The sequence below is a fragment of the Rhipicephalus sanguineus genome, chromosome 2 (assembly GCF_013339695.2).
Source record: "Rhipicephalus sanguineus isolate Rsan-2018 chromosome 2, BIME_Rsan_1.4, whole genome shotgun sequence".
Taxonomy (NCBI): domain Eukaryota; kingdom Metazoa; phylum Arthropoda; class Arachnida; order Ixodida; family Ixodidae; genus Rhipicephalus; species Rhipicephalus sanguineus.
In genome coordinates this window covers 177,437,942-177,450,484 of record NC_051177.1, presented here as the reverse complement: position 1 = coordinate 177,450,484, position 12,543 = coordinate 177,437,942, and positions in this window count along the sequence as shown.

Here is a 12,543-nt window from a genome sequence, read left to right as displayed (position 1 = left end):
AAAGAAGCAAGTCGACGAAATGTTAGGCGACGACATCATCCAGCCTTCAAAGAGTCCGTGAACGCCACCTGTGGTGTTAGTGAAGAAGGATGGGACCCTACGTTTCTGCGTCGATTATCGTCGCCTGAACAAAATCACGAAAAAGGACGTGTACCCTCTCCCACGTATAGACGACGCCCTAGATCGACTCCACAACGCGAAGTACTTTTCTTCGATGGACCTCAAGACCGGCTTCTGGCAAATCGAAGTCGACGAGAGAGACCGAGAAATGACTGCTTTCATAACGCCGGTCGGCCTGTTCGAGTTCAAGGTCATGCTATTCGGTCTTTGCTCGGCACCTGCGATTTTCCAACGAGTCATGGATACTGTATTAGCTGGCTTGAAGTGGTAGACTTGCCTTGTTTACTTGGACGGCGTCGTTGTGTTTTCCTCGAACTTTCACGAACACCTCCAGAGACTTCAATCCGTACTTCTAGCAATCAAGAACTCCGGGCTCACCCTGAAGCAAGAAAAGTGCCGTTTCGCGTACCAGGAGCTCTTGTTTTTGGGTCACGTGATCAGCAAGACTGGAGTGCTCCCAGGTCCGCAGAAGACAGCCGCCGTCGCCCCTTTCCTGCCACCCACCAACAAGAAGGCCGTGCGCCGATTTCTCGGCTTGTGCGCCTATTACAGACGCTTTGTCAAAGACTTCAGGTGGCAAACAGCGCACGTCGAAGCATTTCATGGGCTAAAACGACGCCTGCAGACGCCTCCGATACTTGCGCATTTCGACGAATACGCCAACACGGAGATTCACACCGATGCAAGCAGCGTAGGACTCGGCGCTGTCCTTGTGCAGCCGACTGATGAACTGGAAAGGGTTATCAGTTTTGCTAGCCGGTCGCTGTCTAAGGCAGAGGCGAGCTATTCCACGACAGAAAGGGAGTACCTCGCCATCATCTTTGCTACGTCAAAATTTCGCCTCTACCTCTATGGCAGGCCCTTCAAAGTTGTGAGCGACCATCACGCCTTGTATTGGCTAGCTAACTTGAAGGACCCCTCAGGTCGCCTCGCTCGGTGGAGCCTAAGACTTCAAGAATTTGACATTACCGTCTTGTACAAGCCCGGAAGGAAACACTCCGATGCCGACTGTTTGTCTCGTGCCCCCGTCGACCCACCACCGCCCGATGACCAGAATGATGACAGCCTCTTGGGAGCCATAAGTGCCGACGACTTCGCCGAACAACACCGAGCCAATCCGGAACTGAAGGGTCTAGTGGAATACCTGTAGGGCAGGACCATCGTTGTCCCAGAAGTATTCAGGCGAGGATTGAGATCATTTTCCTTGAAAAACAACGTCCTCGTAAAGAAGAACTTCTCTGCGGCCCGAGCCAGCTGCTTTATCGTTGTACCTTCAGCACTGGGACCAGAAATTCTGCATGCCCTGTACGACGTCCCGACGGCTGGACACCTCGGACTTTCCCGCACACTCGCACGAGTACAGGAAAAGTACTACTGGCCGCGCCTTGCCGCCGACGTTACTTGCTACGTAAGGACGTTGCGAGACTTTCAACGACGGAAGACACCGCCCATAAGACCAGCAGGCTTCCTTCAACCGATCGAGCCTCCTGAGCGACCATTCCAGCAGATCGGGATGGACCTCCTGGCGCCGTTCCCAACGTCGACTTGCGGAAATAAATGGATCGTCGTGGCTACCGACTACCTCACTCGTTACGCCGAAACAAAAGCCCTGCCCAAAGGCAGTGCCGCTGAGGTAGCCAAGTTCTTCGTTCAGAGCGTCGTCCTTCGACACGGCGCCCCAGAGGTTCTCATCACCGACATAGGTACGGCGTTTGTGGCTGACCTAACTCAGGCGATCTTGGAATACAGGCACACAAGCCGCCGCCGGACCACAGCGTACCACCCACAGACCAACGGCCTCACCGAGCTTCTGAATAAAACCATCACCGACATGCTGGCCATGTACGTCGACGTCGAACACAAGACGTGGGACGCCATCCTTCCGTACATGACCTTCGCGTACAACACGGCCGTGCAAGAAACGACGCAGATAACGCCATACAAGCTGGTCTACGGACGGAGCCCGGCAACGACGCTCGACGCCATGTTACCAAACGTGGCCGACGAGGAAAACATCGACGTGACCACCTACCTGCAGCGCGCCGAAGAAGCACGACAGCTCGCCCGCCTACGGATCAAGAACCAGCAGACGAAAGACAGCCGCCGCTACAAGCTTCGACGATGCCATATGGAATACCAACCCGGTGACCGTGTGTGGGTATGGAGGCCAATACGCCGACGGGGAGTTCGTGAGAAGCTTCTTCGACGATACTTAGGAGCGTACAGGGTACTTCGAAGCCTCGGCGCACTCGACTACGAGGTTGTCCCTGACGGCATTACGAACTCTCAGCGGCGCTGTGCGCGATCTGAAGTCGTCCATGTCGTGCGCCCCAAGCCATATTACGCGCGGTAGTGAATCTGAGGACTGTACATTTACTTTATTATTGTACTTTCTTGCTTGTGCTTATTTTTATTGTACTTGCTTGTGCTTGTCTATTGTACATTCTTGCTATATTGTCGTTATTGGTGCATGCATTGGCTACCCCACCACCACCCCCCGTGTTCTGTTTTAAGCATCGGGACGATGCTTTTTCAGAGGGGGGCATTGCCACGTGCGCTTCTTATTATCATTTTTGCTGTATTCGGTTTTCGCCCACAACGACTGTCAACACCGCTCAGCGCAAACCGCGCCTCATTGTTCGAGAAGCTTCGAGATTATTGTAGGTCGTTTTGTTAAGATTTCGCGCAAGACGCGAACACTCGAGATTATTCTAGAGTTGGCGCGACAACCAGCGATAACGCTGGAATATACGACGGCACGTGCATAAAAGCTGACGCGCTTCACCGCATGTCAGTTGATCGGCGGTCGACGCTCTGTTCGCCTCTACCAGTTTATTGCTGTACCTTGACTTTCAGTTTTCCGGCCACAAGTTCGGCTTAATAAAGTGCTGCGTCTCGGACCTGCTGACTGCTGCCTTCGTCGACGTGACGACCCCGTGACAGCATATTCGTTTCATAGGGTTTATTAGTTAATTTCTTGCTGGGACGTTTGTTTTTGGTCCCAGAGATGACAAATTTTAGCATAACATGCTTATGGCCCAACAATTATGTCTACACTTTACATATTAAAATACAAATCTAATGATGCCTGTACCACTGAAAATAATAATGAAATTTAATTGCCAGTATATTCTGGGGACTTTCTTTAATTAATGGTGTTCGAGCTTCCATATGTACAGTGTAATGGTATTTACGCTGTACGGCTTCCGTAACCAAAAGCTTTATTTGCTCAGTGATGAAAAACATACGCGGCAATTCAATTCATTCATTCCCGTCACCATTGTTTCGATGCAGTGTAGATGTCGTAGAGTCTCAAACAGATTTGGATTTCTTTCGTGTTGCATTAAGACATTGTTTGCCAGAAACTTCAACAGTACCTACGTTGTAGGCGCACAGAAGATCGAAAACGAACTGGCAACATTTTGGTGGCTTTGTTATACGAGATTCTGTAAGCCACAGTGAGCAGCGGAGCCATCTATGCCCATCGTTTTCTGTGGAGTAAACAAGCAAATAAATGTAATGAGTATAGCGATGGTCAAATACCGCGAGTTGATAATTTCTTACCGTTCACTAAGACTGGCATGTTTCAGCCAATGTAGTCAGTTGCCATACCTAAATGTGCATTCTGCAATTAAGCCTACATATCAAGCAATGACATCCACTTCACAACTAAGTCAACAAGGTTTAAATCCAGTGTTAACAACGTATAGAGGTTCAGACATATACCAAATATAATTGAGGCACTTAACGAAACAAAAATATTGGGATGAGTACGAGAAACGGTGTGGAAGGGGTCTCCGGAATCAGTTCCATGGGTAGCACTCCAGTTTACCTTCCTTAAGAACTCCTAGTGAACTTTCATTCTATAGTAGATTTAAGCGAACCTGTGCTTTTTTGTAGCGCTTTCAGCCTTTTTTTATTTCCGCTGCGCTTTTTCTTCGTTCTTTAGTTGTTACGACTAGTTACGATTCTTTTCTACTACGAAAGTGTTTTATGCCGGGGTCCACCAAGTCATTCATGACGTATTTTAGTCACGGAAGTACGTCAGCCAAATGAATGCCATCACATGGGAAAGAAAAAAAATATAAGAAAAAGTTGCGTTGATGGGAGTCGAACCCATTACCTCTCGGCCCGCGACGATGGCTGGCGGGCATTTAGCTCTATGACCTTTTCCTTTCTTTCATGGTATTCATTACAAATATGTGTAATTAGCATACATAGTGAACAAAATACTCAAGGCGCCCTCTACCAGCATACAAGCGTTACACAGAAGTCCTAAAAGGGTATTAAAGCTTTTCATTTCACGAATAGTGGATACCAGTCCGGTTGAAACTCTAATTGTTGATAAAAGTCTTTTAGCTGAAGAGCTATTTGAATGAAATGCAACCGCGGTGATACCATGGGAACACATTACGGAGGCAACATGATCGCGCCTTTTATCTTTCACACTTTTTCCTCGGATGCTCTTCAATGGATGAATGAATGCTATGGGCGCGCCCTTTATAACGGGGAGGTGACATCTGTGGCACCAGGCACGAAAAAAAAAAACCCGCCGTAGCTGCACCTGTCCCATTCGGCACGTTCCAATACAAGTTTAATTTCGTCAACGCTTTCACATGCCGTGAGGTTGCGGCTTTACCCAAAACCACGCTCATAGCATCCATCCATATAAAAAATTGGTCGCGTATCTGCGTGCTTCGCTGCAAATGTCGTCTAAAGACGATAGAAGAGGCGCTGCGTGAGATATGGACGCCATCTGGCAATACGCCGGGAAACATGAGTGCTGTGTTGCGGGCTGGTAGTCCCGGCGCAGCAGTAGGCGAGGACCGGCGGTGACCAACTCGACCGGCGGGGACGCCAGCCAGCCCGAACACGCGGTTTGGCGCGAAGCGCTAAAGCAGTAGAAACGTCCGTACTCAACGAGTACTCTCCACACACTCTTTTATTTACACGTCGCCTGGGTAAAACAGGTAAAACAGGAATGCCAGAGCGGCGCCCCATGGCATTCGTACAGTGCAATACAGAACCGAAACCGAAACACAACAATGAGCTCGTGCAGAGGGCACAAAGGAAGGCAAGTTTCAGCGCAGCCGCATTTTCAGCGCAGCTTAAAAAACTAGGGTCTTTAGAATTACGTAAATATGCATTTTCTAATAAAGGAACACACCACCTAATACTTACCTAGTGATGTTGGGCCTCAGATATGCATAATGCTTGCTTTTTGATCGACAATGTACAAACGTATGAACCTAGGCAGCCGTTCAAGATGGCTGGCTCTTGGGAAAGTGGTTCAACTTTGGCCAAGTGGCTGAATCGAGTGACATGCCGACAAATAGAAAGACATACAGACTAAGATTTCTCCGTTAAGTATCCCAAGAAAGACTATCATCTTTAAAAATGAAGGGTCCGTTGCTCCATTAAAGGGTCCCTGCGACTCTTTTGCGACTGTCTTATTTAGCACTCGAATGCTTGTAGTAATGAATGCCGAGAGGAACGCAAGAATAATTACAATAATTGGTGCACCAAAACTGATGTTACAAGTCTTCAAAGTTTCGTCCTTAAAAATAGCTCTCCGACACTCGCCTGGCTGTCGCATCGCGTTCCGCGCTCGCCCTGTCAGATGTAATGGCCACGCTAGAGGGAAGACACGACGCGCGTAGCATTTCTCTTCGTATTTCACGACGCCTTGAAGAAGTGCATATCAAGTATCAGTGTTTATTGTGTGCTCGTTGATGCCATCTTTGCGTGGGATTCACTTTATGCGGTGTCCACGTATATGTTAAGAACTTCAGATACCGCAAGGGTTAAATCATGATCACGGGCGTTAGTAGCCGGTACGAAGATGCGCCACTAGGCGTCACCGTGAGTGCGACGCGTCCACATCAAGCAGTGCGATGTCTGCTAGACAACACTAGACATTGTACAAGATCTGATATACCAATGCACTACAAATGATAAACTTCTTCTGTGACGACATGTTTCACTTTCGTGTTACACCAATTGCTATGACGGAGGGATCAGCCATCTTTTCTGTTAGTGTTGCTCTACTGTCGTTCTCGCTCTTTGTGCCAGCGCTTCTGTTCTCAAGGCGCTGCCCGCGTTCGGAGACACGCTCACCGATGTGCTCTCTCACCTTTCTAGTAAGGCTAGCAGCTAGCTCCTTTAGCATTCAACTTGACGTACGTCAGCAAAACATTGCTCTAAGGAAACGCGGCCGCTGTAGCGAACGATGAGACCTCCGTGCAGTCTATCGCTTTAACGCAAAGTGAGCGATGAGAACACAGCAAGTACAAATGTATGATTCGAATGCTATTCTATGTCAAGACAGCGGGCGCGTAACCGCGCCCGGTCGTTCAAAGTACTGAGTCCCGGCCGCACTCACGCAGTGCCCCGTCCCTCTCGCTCACTTTCTTTCCGGTACACTCATGAACCCTTCGCACGTCGGAAAACGGCCGGCGCGTTTCCTTTCTGCTTGAGCCACCATCATGAGCTGCCCTCGCAAGTTTTTGCTTGTAGACAGAGCATACAACGCGCGGGTTGATCTAATCGCCCATAGATATTATACGGACGCAGCGACACCGACGCCAACGGCAAAAATGTGCCTTGAGTGTCCATATAATTGCTGTCGCAATAAAATCTATATGTAAAGTGTAAGAGGGTTTATTGAACGACATCGGGTAGCAGGCAGAAAGTCGGCACAGCGAAAAAAAATGCAACAAACTGGGCGCCAACAGCTCGTGATCAGCGCTCGCGTTTCGCACCGAGAGAGCGTCCTACCGGCGAATGCCTTGCCCCTTCCCTATTGCAAAGAAAATGAAACAAGCTTATGAAACGGAATGGCGGTCGCGGGCTTCAATATTAGCACTCGCTGTGGTGAAAGGTCGTTTCATTTGACGGATGCTAACCGAATGTCGGCGCCATGATTGAGATTGATTGGTCGCATGTAACACGGGCGCATGAAACATACGGTTCAACCGCCGCTCATGTGTCGTTCCTGTTGGCTTGTCGCTAAAGTGCAGTTCTTAATGTGAAGCGGGTTGTGCTTTCTCCTATCACATAATTTTTGTTGGAATGAATGTCCAATACCTAATTTGGTGCCTCTCTATTCCCCTTTCTGCGTTAAAATTATTACACAAAAGCGAATACCAGGCAGAATATGAATCAAATATTCCAAAACTATACATCTTCAATGCAAAAACGAAAAACAAAATAAGCAGCTGCACACTAAAGCCAAGCCTCAAAGAACCACGCAATGCAGCGAGCTTAATTAGCATACCAGCCAAGCTTTTCCTGGAGATAGCCAGTTAAGCCTTGATGTAGCCCCGTGAGCGTAGAGAGGGCCAGTTAAGCCTGGAAAAGGCAAATTGAGCCAAGGAATGTCAAGTTGAGGTTCCCTCTTTCTATTGATGTGTCTCCTTTTTTTTCTGTCTCTGTCACATTTTTTTGTTTTTTCATCTGTCCATTTCTTTCTGCATGATTCCCCCTATCTATTTGTTTCTCTTTTGTTATCTCTTTCTTTATCTTTCTCTCTATGATGTTCTCATTCGCTCACCCATAGGAACGCAATAAAATGGTTCCCATCAACGCTTGTTCTGTTAGCGTGCTTGGATAGCCGAATTGCTCCGACGCTCACCTTCCCACCGTGTGTACCCGCGTTTGAATCCCGAAAGAACGCGAGCTTCGGCATGTTGGTATTGCATCTTAAAACGCATAACGCACAGAAGGGACACGAACACAGAGGTACGACGCCGAGTTGCTACGGCGCTCACCTTCCCACCGTGTGTACCCGCGTTTGAATCCCGAAAGAACGCGAGCTTGGGCATGTTGGTATTGCATCTTAAAACCCATAACGCACAGAAGGGACAGGAACACAGAGGTATGACGCGGACATGGCACTAGCTTCCAACAAAAAACAATTTATTTTACGAAGCAATACAACTACAGATATAGGAACAAGGTAGCAACGCACGTAGGCGCGCATGTACGACATCACAACTTTTAAAACATGTGAAAGATAGATGAAGATAACATAATTGTACAGCGAAAGAAATATTTAAAAGACTGGCGGGTCATCCTGAAAAACAATGTTCGTGAAGTTACCCTTGGTATCACATTTAAAAAATGCGGTTTTTTTTATAAGAGGTCAGTTGAAGGCGCGCTTACGCACGTTTCCCTCAAACTACCAATATTCGCCACCTCGACTATTTCCCGTGTTGTTTGCTCTCAGCTTCATTCTACGACACTGAACTGTAAATACATAGGAAGACAACCGCAGGTCCTGCAATGAACAGCGACATGGCTTGTGCTTTCAGTCTGCACATTATTTGCGTGCTCACGGAGCCTGTCTTTCGCACACTTTCCGAATAATGTTGTTATTCACTCACTCGCGCACCCTCCCGCTTGTCCAATGTATTTTTTGCCGCCAGACAAGGGAAGCTCAGTTACCAGGTTGTTCCCACACTGCATAAAGCTTGCTTTGTGCTTTTTCTGGCAATTCGGCTTCTCGGAATCGCAGTTAGTATCCTTGCACATATAGGACACCTTCTTTGATGCTGAGAAGATGACCTTTATATATTTGCGTTGCTGTCAACCTTCTTCAGGCTATGTGAGACGTGAATATATGATATTACAGCGCATTCATGTTTCAGTCACTCAATTTCCGGTGAAGCAGACTATTCACTGTGTTAAGTAGACCTTCGGCAACACCTGCGACAATATGCTGCGGAAAATCTGCCTTTTTGAGGCGGTCAGCTCGAGCCAAGAAGCAGGAACAACCCGCCTGGGGAGAAGAGCGGCAAGATCATTCGTTAGGCCTAATTTTGCGATGGCTCGCTTAACCTGTTTATAGTGGCCTGACGAGAACGGCAGCAATGGCTTATTGGCCCTTGGTTCCAGGTGCCACGCTGTGACATTTCATGCGTAACCATGAGTGGTTGCAAAAGCTTTGTCAAATGACCTAGCACAACAGAAGCGGCAGAACAAAATTGCGCTGAACTTTAATCTATCAACACAAGGAAATCGTCGACGTAACGAAACACTGTCGTTACATTTGTGTTTTCTTATACTGCTACTAGTTTCCTGTTTACACGAGTCAGAAAAAGGTCGCTTATTATTGGCGGGTAGCCTAGAAAAGTTCTTTTCATTCACAACCCACAAACCGGATTGGCTGCTACGTGTTGTAGTGCCAGAAGGGGGCACTTGCCAAAAGGCCTTAGGCCTACTTCTACAAGGAAAGTTAAAGTTGTTGGCAGTAAAGTCACTGGAACGGGAAAAGTACCGCGACCGTCGTGCGCGCCGCCATATTTGGTCCAGCGCCGCCGAAGCTGCGGCGGTACGGTGTTGATTTCACGTGGAGTAACGCATGTTTTACGCATTGCGTGCGCTTTTGCAGCCCTGAATGAAGCATACCGTTGTTCTCTGACTGATTAGGAAATAAATAGCGGCAATTTTCACTTGCCTACATGCGCACGCACGCGTGCTAACGCGATAAAGAAATGCGAACTGCGCGGCATTTACGCGCTCGGCTGTCTGCATTTATTAAATGCGAAGCATTTCTTAGTGAATTTCTGTGACTATGTACGTATCTATCTATCTATCTATCTATCTATCTATCTATCTATCTATCTATCTATCTATCTATCTATCTATCTATCTATCTATCTATCTATCTATCTATCTATCTATCTATCTATCTATCCGCCCCCGAGTTTGTGCTGTCCTGGCCGCTTCGTTAATGGGAAGTACACCAAATTTGGTATGACATAACATGACTGTATGACAAATTTAAATCAAGGTGATAACATGAAAATAATGACATGTATGCCATGTACGGCATGATTTACATGCCACGCTCATGGTGCGCTCGCGACCGCTTCGATAGCTTGACACACAACAAAATTAGTATGGCGTGACAAAAGTGTATGACGAGCATAAGTGACTGGTTATAACGTGCAAATCATGACAGACATGCCATGTAAAACATGATTTACATGACATGGTTTCGGGGCGCTCGCGGTCGTTTAATGAAATGCATATATACCAAAATTTTTATGACGAGCTATTCCTGTATGACTAACGTTAGTGATAGGTGGTAACATGCAATCATGACTTCCATGTCATGTACGGCATGACTTACTTGCCACGCTCATGCTGCGATGGCGGGTGGTTCGCTAGCTTGAAATGCACCCAAATTGGTAGAGCGTGAGGTGACTGTATGACGAACACGAATGACAAGTGGTAACGTGAAAATCATGACGGTATATATGTTGGTCATACAGTCGCGTCACGCAATACCGATTTTGGTGCATATCAAACAAGCGAACCGGCCGCGAGAGCATCATGGGCATGGCATGTAAATCATGCTTTACATGACATGCGTACCATTATTTTCATGTTACCGCACGGTATATATGTTGGTCATACAGTCACGTCACGCAATACCGATTTTGATGCATATCAAACAAGCGAACCGGCCGCGAGTGCATCATGAGCATGGCATGTAAATCATGCCTTACATGACATGCGTACCAATATTTTCATGTTACCGCACGGTATTTATGTTGGTCTACAGTCACGTCACGGAATACCGATTTTGGTGCATATCAAACAAGCGAACCGGCCGCGAGAGCATCATGAGCATGGCATGTAAATCATGCTTTACATGACATGCGTACCACTATTTTCATGTTACCGCACGGTATATATGTTGGTCATACAGTCACGTCACGCAATACCGATTTTGATGCATATCAAACAAGCGAACCGGCCGAGAGTGCATCATGAGCATGGCATGTAAATCATGCCTTACATGACATGCGTACCAATATTTTCATGTTAACGCACGGTATTTATGTTCGTCATACAGTCACGTCACGCAATACCGATTTTGATGCATATCAAACAAGCGAACCGGCCGCGAGTGCATCATGAGCATGGCATGTAAATCATGCCTTACATGACATGCGTACCAATATTTTCATGTTACCGCACGGTATTTATGTTGGTCTACAGTCACGTCACGCAATACCGATTTTGGTGCATATCAAACAAGCGAACCGGCCGCGAGAGCATCATGGGCATGGCATGTAAATCATGCTTTACATGACATGCGTACCACTATTTTCATGTTACCGCACGGTATATATGTTGGTCATACAGTCACGTCACGCAATACCGATTTTGATGCATATCAAACAAGCGAACCGGCCGCGAGTGCATCATGAGCATGGCATGTAAATCATGCCTTACATGACATGCGTACCAATATTTTCATGTTACCGCACGGTATTTATGTTGGTCTACAGTCACGTCACGCAATACCGATTTTGGTGCATATCAAACAAGCGAACCGGCCGCGAGAGCATCATGAGCATGGCATGTAAATCATGCTTTACATGACATGCGTACCATTATTTTCATGTTACCGCACGGTATATATGTTGGTCATACAGTCACGTCACGCAATACCGATTTTGGTGCATATCAAACAAGCGAACCGGCCGCGAGTGCATCATGAGCATGGCATGTAAATCATGCCTTACATGACATGCGTACCAATATTTTCATGTTACCGCACGGTATTTATGTTGGTCTACAGTCACGTCACGCAATACCGATTTTGGTGCATATCAAACAAGCGAACCGGCCGCGAGAGCATCATGAGCATGGCATGTAAATCATGCCTTACATGACATGCGTACCAATATTTTCATGTTACCGCACGGTATTTATGTTGGTCTACAGTCACGTCACGCAATACCGATTTTGGTGCATATCAAACAAGCGAACCGGCCGCGAGTGCATCATGAGCATGGCATGTAAATCATGCCTTACATGACATGCGTACCAATATTTTCATGTTAACGCACGGTATTTATGTTCGTCATACAGTCACGTCACGCAATACCGATTTTGATGCATATCAAACAAGCGAACCGGCCGCGAGTGCATCATGAGCATGGCATGTAAATCATGCCTTACATGACATGCGTACCAATATTTTCATGTTACCGCACGGTATTTATGTTGGTCTACAGTCACGTCACGCAATACCGATTTTGGTGCATATCAAACAAGCGAACCGGCCGCGAGAGCATCATGGGCATGGCATGTAAATCATGCTTTACATGACATGCGTACCACTATTTTCATGTTACCGCACGGTATATATGTTGGTCATACAGTCACGTCACGCAATACCGATTTTGATGCATATCAAACAAGCGAACCGGCCGCGAGTGCATCATGAGCATGGCATGTAAATCATGCCTTACATGACATGCGTACCAATATTTTCATGTTACCGCACGGTATTTATGTTGGTCTACAGTCACGTCACGCAATACCGATTTTGGTGCATATCAAACAAGCGAACCGGCCGCGAGAGCATCATGAGCATGGCATGTAAATCATGCTTTACATGAC